Here is a 12462-nt window from a genome sequence, read left to right on the forward strand (position 1 = left end):
GTTTAAGGGGGATACACGCAGCAAATACTTCACACAGAGGGTGGTGGGCGTTTGGAACGTGTTGCCAGCAGAGGTGGTAGAGGCAGGCACAGTAGATTCATTTAAGATGCGTCTGGACAGATGCACGAGTAGGTGCGGAGCAGAGGGATACAAATGCTTAGAAATTGACCGACAGGTTTAGACAGTACATTTGGATCGGCTCAGGCTTGGAGGGCCGAAGGGCCTGTTAAGTTTCTTTGTTTGACATACAAGTCTTGGGCTGCCTCCACCGCCAAACACTAACCACCTGACGCCTGTAGGAAGGCCTCATCTTCTGCCCTAGGACCCTCCAACGACACGGGATCAATGTAGATTTCACCAGTTTCTTCATCTCCCCTCCCCCCAAATTATCCCAGATCCAACTGTCCGACTTGGGTACCACCTTTGACTGTCCTACCTGTCCNNCGACTCCCTCACATTTCTGATGCTTGCTTATGCTGCCTGACTGTGCTTTTCCAGCGCCACACTTCTGGACTCTGCAATGGTTTTAAGCCAGTTTCAGGGATGGGACCAACTACAAGACAAGACATTTCATGGTCCACTACCACAGAAATACAAGAAATGGGGGAGCAGGAAGACAAAGGAAGCAGAAGTTTGACAAAGTCAAGAGTGGCATTATAGAGAGAAACCAACAGTTGCAAATGTGAGAGACTAAAGATTTTAAAAGAAAAAGAGGTCCCTGTTCAATCCTGGGTTTCAGCAGAACACGCAGGTGAGTCAAAAAGTACCTAGCTCAGAACTGACAGCAATGAGGCAAATTTATTCAGCTCCATCTTTGTTGTTTGGCTAACCCATGCCAATGTCAACACAGTGGGCAGCACTCTAACCCTTATAAGGATCGTGGGCAGACATCAGCTACAGCAGCTTCACCACAGGACCTAGGCTGGAAAATACGGATCAGCAGAGGGCTGGTATCATTGCTATTACAGAAACATGGCGTAAAGTGGGACACAAATGGCAGCTCTGGTTACACAGTGTTGTGAGGCAAAATAGTGAGGGAGGTTAAAAAGGGGGTGGAGTGTCAGTTTTGGTCAAAGAAACAATTGCAGCAGTGGTGGGGGGGGGGGGGGGGGGGAAGGGAGGGAAGAGATAAGGTAGAAATATCATCAAATGTATCCAAGTACACGGAGCTAAGGAACAAAGATAAAGGGACAGCCTCACATCTGGGAATGTCCTGTAGGCTCCGAAATGGAGAAAGTGAAATTTAAGAGCAAAAATGTAGGAAAATTTGAGAATGCAATGACAACACAAAATTTTAACTACTGCAATATTAACTAGGACAGTTGTGTGTGAAAGGAATTGAGGGAGCAAAATTCTTGAGGTGCATTCAGGAGAATATTTTTGGCCAGTATGTAGTAATAAGAGTGCGGTTCTGAACATAATTTCATTTGCAAAAACTGAAGCAGCATTGGGAGAACATTTTGATGACAGTGATCAGAATTCAATTACTTGAGCATAATTGTGGGAAAGGACAAAGATACAACAGAGCTCTAAATTAGGACACGACCAAGTTTATCGAATTGAGGAGTGATGTGGAAATAGTGAAATGGAAACAGCGATTTGAAAGTAACTCAGTTTCAGAGGCATCAAAAAGGGAAATGCAGGGGGTTTAAAGCAAACACATTCTCATGAAGAAAAAAGGGTCGGACATCAAATCTAGAGCCCCTAAGGTCTCAAAAAGCTTCCAGTATAAAGCAAGACAGAAATGGAAAGCTCATGTCAGACACAAAACACGGTGAAATCAAAACAAAATTAGGACATGAAATATACAGAGCAAGCAAAAATCAAGATGAGCCAAGATTCAGAGCATGGAGTCAATGGATAAGTAGCAGATTGGATAGGAAGCTAACTGCAAAGTGAATGGGTTCGGTCAAAGATATTAAGAGTTCACTATATGTTTACTAACAATGGGCACGGCTGGAATACTCAAGTGGGTAAATTGCATTTGTCTGTACTCAGAAGAAAGTGAAAACTTCAGATGCTGGAGAGTCAGAGTCGAAACATGTGGTGCTGGTAAAGCACAGCAGGTCAGGCAGCATCCAAGCAGCAGGAGAATAGACAGTTCAGGCATAAGCCCTTTCTCAGGAAGGTGTGGATGGGGAAGGGAGTTGAGAGATAAACAGTAGAGTGGGGATGGGGCTGTGGGGAAGGTAGATTGGAAGGCAAAAGGTAGATGGAGGTGGAAGGGTGATAGTGATAGGTCAGAGTGGTGGCTAGAGCAGATAGGTAGGAAGGAAGATGGACAGGTAGGACAAGTCAGAGGATAGTGTCGAGTTAGAGGGTTGGATCTGGGAGTAGGTGGGGGGGAAGGGAGATGAGGAAATGGTGAAATCTACATTGATCCTGTGTGTTTGGAGGGTCCCAAGGCAGAAGATGAGGCGTTCTTTCTCCAGGCATCAGGTGACTTGGATTTAGTGGTGGAGGTGCCCTAGGACATGCATATCCTTGGCGGAGTGGGAGGGGAAGTTGAAGTTGTCTGCCAGTGGGGGGGGGGCGGGGGCCCGTAGCCCCACCCTCCTACTTATCTCTCAGTTCTCTTTCCTCCCCCCAAATTCCTGAAGGGTTATGCCTGAAACGTCCATTCTCCTGCTCCTTGGATGCTGCCTGACCTGCTGTGCTTTTCCAGCGCTATATTTTGAATCTTAGTCTGTACTCAGGAAAAAGCTGTTAATATTGTACATCACTATGACTCGAGGAGATGGTAGAGATAACGGGCAGAGCAAAAATTGAACTTGAATAGTTGACCATGTTTAGAGAGTAGGTAAGTTGCCTGGTCAAGATATCTTGCAGCTTAGGCTATTAAAGGAAGTGAAATGGCAATAATTGAAGGGCTTGCCATCACCTTGGCAATTTTTTCTAGATACAGGTGGCAACTGGAGAGTGGCATATTCGAGAAGAAGTGTAAGCATGCTCCCTGTAACTAGTAGCTAATCAGTTTATCCATGGTCGGTCAGGTTTTAGAATCAAATAATTTAAAAAAGACATTCCTTGAAGAGATTGTAATTAATTAAAGAGAAGCAGCAAGGATGTGTAAATAGCAGATTATGCCCAACAAGAACACTAATTTTCATGGTATTAGGCAAGAACTTTCAAATGCTGATTGGAGGCAGGTAAAGGGACAGCTGGAAATTGGAAAGCCTTCAGAAATGAGATAACGAGAATCCAGAGAAAGTATATTCCTGTTAGGGTGAAAGGAAAGACTGGGAGGTATAGGGAATGCTGGATGACTAGAGAAATTTAGGTTTTAGTTAAGAAAAAGAAGGAAGCATATGTCAGGTGTAGACAGGAGAGATCAAGTGAATCCTTAGAAGAGTGTAAAGGCAGTAGAAGTATACTTTAGGGAAATCAGAAGGGCAAAAAGGAAACATGAGATAGCTTTGGTAAATATGGTTAAGGAGAATCCAAAGGGTTTTTATAAATATGTGAAGGACAAAAAGGTAACTAGGGAGAGAATAGGGGGTTGAAGAGAATACTAAACAAGTATTTTGCATCAGTATTTACTGTGGAAAAGGATATGGAAGATATAGAATGTGGGAATTAGATGGTGACATCTTGAAAAATGTCCATATAACAGAGGAGGAAGTGCTGGATGTCTTGAAATGCATAAAGGTAGATAAATCCCCAGGACCTGATAAGGTATACCCTAGAACTCTGTGGGAAGCTAGGGAGGTGATTGCTGGGCCCCTTACTGAGAGATATTTGTATCATTGATAGTCACAGGTGAGGTGCTGGAAGACCGGAGGTTGGCTAACGTAGTACCACTATTTAAGAAAGGTGATAAGGGAAAGCCAGGAAACTATAGACTGGTGAATCTGACATTGGTGGTGGGCAAGTTATTGGAGTGAATCCTGACGGATAGGACATACATGTATTTGGAAAGGCAAGGACTGATTATCGATAGTCAGCATGGCTTTGTGTGTGGCAAATCATGTCTCAGGAGCTTGACTGAGTTTTTTGAAGTAACAAAGAGGATTGATGACGGCAGAGCAGTAGACGTGATCTATATGGACTTCAGTAAGGCGATCGACAAGATTCCCCATGGGAGACTGGTTAGCAAGGTTAGACCTCATGGAATACAGGGAGAACTAGCCATTTAGATACAGAATTGGTTCAAAGGTAGAAGACAGAGGGTGGTGGTGGAGGGTTGCTTTTCAGACTGGAGGCCTGTGATCAGTGGAGTGCCACAAGGATTGGTGTTGGGTCCACTACTTTTCATCATTTACATAAATGATTTGGATGTGAACATAGGAGGTATAGTTAGTAAGTTTGCAGATGACATGAACATTGGAAGTGTAGTGGACAGTGAGGAAGATTACTTCAGAGTACAACAGGATCTTGATCAGATGGGCCAATGGGCTGAGGAGTGGCAAATGAAGTTTAGATAAATATGAGGTGCTTTATTTTGGAAAAGCAAATCTTTGCAGGACCTATACACATAATGGTAAGGTCCTTGGGAGGGTTGCTGAACAAAGAGACCTTGACATGCAGGTTCATAGTTCCTTGAAAGTAGAGTTGCAGGTAGATAGGATAGTGAAGGCGGCGTTTGGTATGCTTTCCTTTATTGGTCAGAGTATTGAGTATAGGAGCTAGGAGGTCATGTTGCAGCTGTCCAGGACATTGGTTAGGCCACTTTTGGAATATTGTGTGCAATAGTGGTCTCCCTTCCTATTGGAAAGATGTTGTGAAATTTGTAAGGGTTCAGAAAAGATTTACAAGGATGTTACCAGGGTTGGAGGATTGAGTTGTAGGGAGAGGCTGAATAAGCTATGTCTGTTTTCCCTGGAGTGTCGGAGGTGGAGGGCTGACCTCAGAGGTTTATAAAATTATGAGGGGCATGGATAGGATAAACAGACAAGGTCCAGAACGGGAGGGCATAGGTTGAGGGTGAGGGGAAAAAGATATAAAAGGGACCTAAGGGGCAATCTTTTGACCTAGAGGGTGGTACACGTATGGAATGAGCTGCAAAAGGAAGTGGTGGAGGCTAGTATAATTACAGCATTTAAAATGTGTCAGGAGTGTGGTGCTGGAAAAGCACAGCAGGTCAGGTAGCATCCGAGGAGCAAGAGAATAGACATTTCATGCATTTATTCGGGCAGCTCCAGAGCCACACTCTTGACTCTGATCTCCAGCATCAGCAGTTCTCACTTTCTATTAGCATTTAAAAGGCATCTGGATGGGTATACGAATAGGAAGGGTTTAGAAGGATATGGGCCAAATGCTGGCAAATGGAACTAGATTCAGTTAGGATATCTGGTTGGTCTGGACGAGTTGGACCGAAGGGTCTGTCTGTGCTGTACAGGTCTCTGATTCTAACGACAAGAGATTATCTGCATGGAATATGTTTGACAACGAACCACATAAAAGAATGGCTAACAAAATTGAGCCCAAAACAAGCTGGGAAATGACCCCTCATTTTCCGATTAGAAATTTTAGTCTTCCAAATTCAACAAAGAATTCAACAACTTCAGACCTTGAGAGATACACTTGGTTGATGTGTAACTTGTTTTCCTGTCTGTCAGTGCTGTCCTCTGTTCTGTTGTTAATACCTGCTTTGGAGCTATGCCTTACACCTTCTGTATAACCCTAAACACTCCATTTGCCTTTTGTTCTGGGAAATCTTTGATCTCTCCTTGCCCTCCAATCTCCCTGAATCTTCTCTCTCAGAGTGCGAACTCCACGTTTTTCACCTTTTATTTGACCTACTCACTCCAGCGTTACCCCCCTCCTTGAATCAGTTCTGAAGGGTCACTGGATCAAAAACGTTAATTCTGATCTTTGCACAGATGCTACCACACCTGCTGAGTTTCTCCAGAAATATCTGTTTTTGTTTCAGATTTCCAGCATCTTCAGTTCATTTTTCTCCTTCTTGGGTCGTCCTTCTGTTCCAGTTGGTGCTAACCCACCTTTTACTGCAGCACAAACCCTTTCTGCCTATCCTGTTGTTCTCCCCGATATTTGCATCTGTTGGTATATGTATATCTCGTGTTAAGAGTGCAACATTTTACAGACCCCATCACCAGGTTCAGGGGTTCTATAAAACTCCACTACTCTGTCCGACCAGCCACAATTTTACACGGTGTAGGCGAGGCCTAGAGTGACACACCTGCCCACCCCTCAGTTGGAGATCCTGAAGTGGCCAACCTTTAGTTATTTAAACTTCAGCACAGTGGCTCAATGGTTAGCCTTACTACCTCATAGCACCAGGGACCAGGTGTGATTCCAGCATTGGATGACTCGCTGTTTGATTGGTTTCGGCTGGGTGCTCCAGTTTCTTCCCAAAGATTTCCAGGTTAGGTCGACTGACCGTATTAAATTGCCCCATAGCATCCAGGGATGTGTAGGCTAGGTGGGTTAGCCATGGGAAATGCAAGGTTACAGGGTTGGCTGCTGGATCTGGGTGGGATGCTCTTTGGAGGGTTGATGCAGACTCACTGGGTTGAATGGCCACTTTCCACACTCTGGGGATTCTGTGATTGAAGGCTGCTTCCCGCCTGTTCTCATTTTTTTAGACATGCAGGAAGAGTTCAGGGATAGTGGTAAAGACCAGTAAGTCGCCTCGCTTGACTGCAGGTTGAGGTGGTCTTTTACTAGAGATCCTGCATATATCAAAAGCCTTTTGCAAACTCCCTCCTCCACCCTAGCCTCTCCCTTCGGACATCAGCATCAGCTGTCCCCACCCTCCTTCCCTAGACCTTCTCTGGGGTCTCACCTCCCCTTCCAGTCACAAGGCCCTTAGCACTTATCTATCACTAGACTCAAACTAAGAATCTGGGGACTACGTGTAATCCCAGTCCAAGCCATTGCTGCCATTGGCACTAGTGGGACTGCTCATGCAGATGGGCCGAAAGCCTGAGCCTCATCTTCAACCAACCAACAATCCACTGAGCATTAAATACCTTAGGACGACTGTGGTGCTGGAAAAGCACAGCAAGTCAGGCAGCATCTGAGGAGCAAGAAAATCGACGTTTTGGGCATTCATGATTAAGGACTTCTCGGATGCTGCCTGACCTGCTGTGCTTTTCCAGCACCACTCTAATCGTGACTCTGATCTCCAGCATCTGCAGTTCTCACTTTCGCCATAGAATGGCTGTAATTGATTGTGACTGTAATCCTCAGATCCTTCAGGTGAAAGAGCATCTTTCTGAAAAACCTCAGCTGGGTAACATTTGTAAAATCTTGCAAACACAGAAACAGGCCATTCAGCACAACAGGTCCATGATGGTGTTAATGTTCCACACCAGCCTTTCCTAACCCCTACATCGAACCTCATCAATATTGTCTGCTTCTCCTTTCTCCATCCTCTCTTTCCTCATAAATGCTTCATATACATATATCTGGATCTATTTTACTCACCGTGACAATTCCTTGTGATAGCACGTTCAAACTTACACAACACTTACCGAGTTTTGAGAAGATTTGTTTACACAACACTCTCCACATTGTAAAGGCTTTCCTGAATCAGATAGAGGGATTGGAGGAGGCTCCTATGGAGGATAAGACATGGGCATGAAATCAGTTTGCCAAAGTGACTGGTTTGTGTTTTGCACACTGTGCAGTTAATTTTACAACTGGGATTCCCAAAACTGCTCACAGTATTCTACCTGTGACTGAACTAATAATTTGGGTGAAATCGTGGCTATTTATTGTACTCTGTCTCTACTTATAAATTGGAAATGTTTGTGCCTATATTTTCTTAATAAAGTAAAAAAACACAAGGCTTTGACACACCTTTATCAAATAGCTCCTGAAAACCTATTGCATCAATTGTACCTTCCCACCCACACTGCAGAGGTGGTGGGTTTACATTGCAAGGTGACCTTGTGGATAATGACGCACATGAGCATTATATTATTACATCTTCCTGTGTGTCACAGAACAAAGACAAGAATTATTGGAATGAAAATTGTAATCTTCTGTGCTCCTTGCACAGAGTTCAGTTCTGTAGGAAGATTGCATTGATTGTGACTTTGCCCGGAAATGGCAAATTACAGTTACACAAAATGCAAGATGCTGCTTTTTTCAGTTCCATCTTGCATTTTAAAATCCGTAAAACGTCATTAGATAATATTCGTATTTCACTTCTCCCGCCACAGATCAGTTTAAAATTAGTGTTACATTCATATATAGTCTTTAAGAAAAATAACTTCTTTAAATCTTGCTGATGTACCAGTGGATGAATACATGAATGCAAAGTATTACAGTGACAAGTTAAACCATTTGCTCCATGCTGGTATTCTGCTCCATGAGCTTCTCCCACTTGTTTAACCTAACTGTTTTCCTCTATTCTATCTCCTATATTGATTTCTTTCCCCATGAATGCATTGGTGTTACTTGCCTCAACTACTCTTTATGGTAGTGAGTTCCAGTCTCACCACATTCTGAGTAACAAGTCTTTCATGAATTCTCTTCTGAATTTTATCAATGCTTACTTTATAATAATGCATCCTGTCTCTGGTGCTCTAACTCACCAACACGTTTACATACCTGTCAGATGCTTTACTAACATTAAAGACCTCCATTAGGTCAGCCTAGACTTCTATCAAAGATAAAGTTGCTATAGCCCGAGAGGGCTGTTCTGTCAAAGAGACAGAACTGATAGTGAGTTTAAACTGAGAGTCACCACACCTCAGGAGAGGCATGAAGTTGAAAAGGTAAAAACAATGACTGCAGATGCTGGAAACCAGATTCTGGATTAGTGGTGCTGGAAGAGCACAGCAGTTCAGGCAGCATCCAAGAAAAGGTCAAACCTTAGTGTTGATCTCAGCTGTTGTGGGATTTGAATGTTGCTGCTGGAGTCATTATGCATTGCAAACCAGCTATCCTGCTAACTGAGCTAACCAACACCTAGTCTTGCGTTATTGCAGTTATACAATTTTTTAAAAAAAATTAGTGCTAGTGACTACTTGGTAACCAAAGCATGAATGGGGAAGCAAGGAAAGTGGGGGATCAGAAATAATAAAAAAAAAAGTCAGCCAGGCTTCCCTACCCTGAAGAAGTAAAAGCAAATGCAGATGCTGGAAATCTGCAATAAAAATTCCAGAAACTGAAATTATTCAGGTCAAGCAGCACCTGTGAAGAGCAAAAGTTAATGCTTCAAGATCAATAGGACTCTTCCTCAGAACTTACTGCTAATTGCTATCCAAAGACCCTGCATGCATGCGGGAATTTAATGAGACTCCACAATTACACAGCTTCCACCATTTTAGAAACGCTGGGTCAAAAACCTGGAACTATGCACCTAATAGCATTGCAGACTCTCTTCTGATTTGTCACCAAGATAACCATTGCTAAATGATTTAAATGTAACTGCAGCAACATGAAAATTTTCGATCAAAACAAGGTCATATAAAACCTTGAATAACAGTCCAAATTAGTTCAAGGAGCCATTAGCTGTGTTCCAACTAACATTTACCCTCAACCAAAGTCAACAGAACTAGATTAATTTGCAATTCATAGTATTGTTTGGGCTCCTTGCTGTGTATAGCCACATTCACCTACCTAACAGCTTCGAGTGAATTCATTCTCCATGAAGCACTTTGGGCTGTAACTATGAGAAGGGGTGTGGTGCGATAATATTTCCATAACAATGTTCCAAAGCAACATTAGAACGTTTGTGCGAATAGTTTTTGGTTTCACTAGGTTAAAAATCTAGGAACTTCTCCAGCCCTGTTGGATATTTCCATCACTTTCCCTCCCCCAAACGTTATTCACAAATTTAAAGTCGACTTTCATAAGCAAAAGCAACTAGAATAAAATATCAAACTCATTGCTACTTCCATCTAGAAGGATAAGGGGAGCAGATAAGAGCATCACAATCTGCAAGTTCCCCTCTCCAAGCCACGCACCATTCTGACTTTGACACTGAAGTAATGGGGATGTATTTCCTTGTCCAAAATTCTGGAAGTTTTGAAAGGGTTCAGAAAAGATTTACAAAGATGTTGCCAAGGTTGGAGGATCTGAGCTACAGGGAGAGGCTGAACAGGCTGGGGCTGTTTTCCCTGGAGCGTCGGAGGCTGAGGGGTGACCTTATAGAGGTTTACAAAATTAGGAGGGGCATGGATAGGATAAATAGGCAAAGTCTTTTCCCTGGGGTCGGGGAGTCCAGAACTAGACGGCATAGGTTTAGGGTGAGAGGGGAAAGATATATATAAAAAAAGACCTAAGGGGCAACTTTTTCACGCAGAGGATGGTACGTGTATGGAATGAGCTGCCAAAGGATGTGGTGGAGGCTGGCACAATTGCAACATTTAAGAGACATTTGGATGGGTATATGATTAGGAAGGGTGTGGAGGGATATGGGACGGGTGCTGGCAGGTGGGACTGGATTGGGTTGGCATGGACGGGTTGGACCGAAGGGTCTGTTTCCATACTGTACATCTCTATGACTCTAATGATATTGTGGGCAGCTCACCAACACCGTCTTGGTTACAATCTCTTCCATCAGGCAGAAGATACAAAAGCTTAAACACACCTAATAACAGGTTCAAGAAAGAGCTTCTTCCCCACAGTCATTAGACTTTCGAATGGACATCTCAAAATTATAATTTAATGTTGATCCTGCTCGGTGTGCCTTCTCTGCAGCTGCAACATTGCATTCCTTTACTCTGATTTATTACCCTATTGCACTTCATGTCGTTATGATCGGTCTGTCCAACACGTAAACAACACTTGTCACTGTGCGTAGGTACGTGACAGCTATAAATTAAATCAAGAGCAAGGAGGAATAGACAAATGTTCATCTGGCCAGTGAAGCCCACATCCCCCAAAATTAATAAAGAATGATTAGAGTTGATGTGAACTATTCTAAACTTGAGACAAATTTCATAAACAGAGTGCTGTTAATTTTGCACACAGTGAATTAGGCCCACATATAGCAGATTTGGGACATAAACAAAACCAGAAGTTGCTGTCCTAGCAGCATCTGTGAACAGAAATCAGAGTTAATGTTTGGTTCCAGTGACCCTTCCTCAGAACTGATGGTAATTGGGAAAATGTCTGTTTATATGCAGAGGTTGGGGGGGGGGGGGGGGGGAGTAAATGGCGGTGGGGATAAGAAGTCGATAACGATCTGGCTGGGAGAGTGAATAGCTGTTCATGGAGACTGTTAGTGGCTAATAACAGGCAGACTATGTGATAACAAGGCCCAGCATGTTGGGTACGGGGCTAGAACATGGGGAAGCTCAGAGCCTAAAATTATTGAACTCGATATTGAGGGCTGCAGGGTCCCCAAGAAAAAGAAGAGTTGCTCTTCCAGCTTATGCGGAGCTTCACTGGAGCACTGCAACAAACCTGAGACAGATATATTGGCCAGGGAACAGGGTGGTGTGGTGGAGTGGCAGGCAACTGGAAGCTCAGGGTCTTTTTTGTGGGCAGAATGTAGATGTCCTGCAAAGCAGTCACGCAGTCTATGCTTCATTTCCCCACTGTAGAGGAGACTCCATTGTGAGCAGTGAATGCAGTAGACGAGATCGTGTGAAGTGCAGGTAAAAAGTGCTGATTCATCTGGAAGGTGTGTTTGGGTCCTTGGATACTGAGGGGGGAGGGAAAGGAGATAAATGGGCAGGTGTTACACCTTTGGCGGTTGCAGGGGAAGGTGCCATGGTGGGGGGTGTTGGGAGCGATGCAATAGTGAACCAGGGTATCCCAGAAGGAATATCCCTGTGGAAGGTGGACAAGGGAGGGGAGGGGAATGTGTCTGGTGAAGGCATCCTGCTGGACATGGCAGAAATGGTGGCTGGTGATCTTCTGGATGTGGATGCTGGTAGGTAATGACAAGGGTAACCCTATCGCTGTTGCGGAAACTTGGGATATTAGCTAACTGGAGGAAGTACATCACAGTATAAAGTTGTTGGAACTCGGCAATAAATGTGTGGATCGATATTGGTAATCTACAATTTTCTTTTCTTCCTTCCTGAACATAAACCACCCTCTCCAGATATAGTTTCGAACATTTGCCCTCAATTCACATCCACAAAGTAACCATTCATTATGCATAGGCCAAGACAACAAGCTGGTTGCCAAGGACTGGCGTTACAGCCAAGATCAATTCTTTCCTCAACCTTGACTTCAGGAGATTATTTATTACAAGACATGATCAGTTTAGATTCCCTACAGTGTAGAAACAGGCTATTTGACTAAACATGTCCACACCGACCCGCTGAACTGCAACCCGCCCAGACCCATTCCCCTACATTTTACCTCTAACTAATTCACCTAATATTATGTGGCAATTTAGCATGGCGAATCCATCTAACCTACACATCTTTGGACGGAGGGGGGAAACCGGAGCACCTGGAGGAAACCCATACAGACACGGGAAGAATGTGCAAATTCCACACCAACAGTCACCCGAGGTGGGAATCGAACCTGGGTGCTTGGTGCTGAGAGGCAGCAGTGCTAACCACTGAGCCACTGTTCTGCCCT

This window comes from Chiloscyllium plagiosum, chromosome 20 (assembly GCF_004010195.1).
Source record: "Chiloscyllium plagiosum isolate BGI_BamShark_2017 chromosome 20, ASM401019v2, whole genome shotgun sequence".
Taxonomy (NCBI): Eukaryota; Metazoa; Chordata; class Chondrichthyes; order Orectolobiformes; family Hemiscylliidae; genus Chiloscyllium; species Chiloscyllium plagiosum.